This window comes from Myotis davidii, unplaced genomic scaffold, assembly GCF_000327345.1.
Source record: "Myotis davidii unplaced genomic scaffold, ASM32734v1 scaffold471, whole genome shotgun sequence".
Classification (NCBI taxonomy): Eukaryota; Metazoa; Chordata; class Mammalia; order Chiroptera; family Vespertilionidae; genus Myotis; species Myotis davidii.
In genome coordinates, this window is record NW_006283354.1 from 2,077,810 (window position 1) to 2,078,113 (window position 304).

The 304-nt window shown below is 69.4% G+C and overlaps 1 protein-coding gene across 6 annotated transcripts in view; it reads right to left on the bottom strand.

Moving 5' to 3' along the window:
- The window catches only part of TCF7 (transcription factor 7 (T-cell specific, HMG-box)), a 43,972-nt gene extending 43,778 nt beyond the window's left edge, over nucleotides 1-194 (bottom strand). For all 6 annotated transcript variants that reach the window (XM_006753559.1, XM_006753558.2, XM_006753556.2 and 3 more), the window contains exon 1: nucleotides 132-194. The gene's annotated coding sequence lies outside the window, so the exon portion shown is untranslated. The remainder of the gene's footprint in view (nucleotides 1-131) is intronic.
- Nucleotides 195-304: the final 110 nt, after the last annotated feature.

Consider the following 304-nt stretch of genomic DNA (forward strand, 5'->3'; position numbering starts at 1 on the left):
CCCCACCCCCTCGGTTTTACCGCCTCCTGGAGCTGCCGTTGGGGGGAGGCGCCCCCTCGGTTCGCTCCCTCCCTCCCACGGAGGCCTGGGCCTGAGCGGGTAGCGGGCAGCCGGGCCGTGCAGAAACTCACCGTCCTCCAGAGCTTCTGGAAGTTTGTTGGGGAAAAGTCTCTGAGAAGTGTGTTCCCGCCCGAGAGCCTGCGGGGAAATCGGAGGGGCCGTGAGGGGCGCGGGGAAAGCTGGGGGCTCCGGGCCAGGAGCTGGAGGGGCTCTGAGGGATGGGGACCCCCTGGGCCACGGAAGT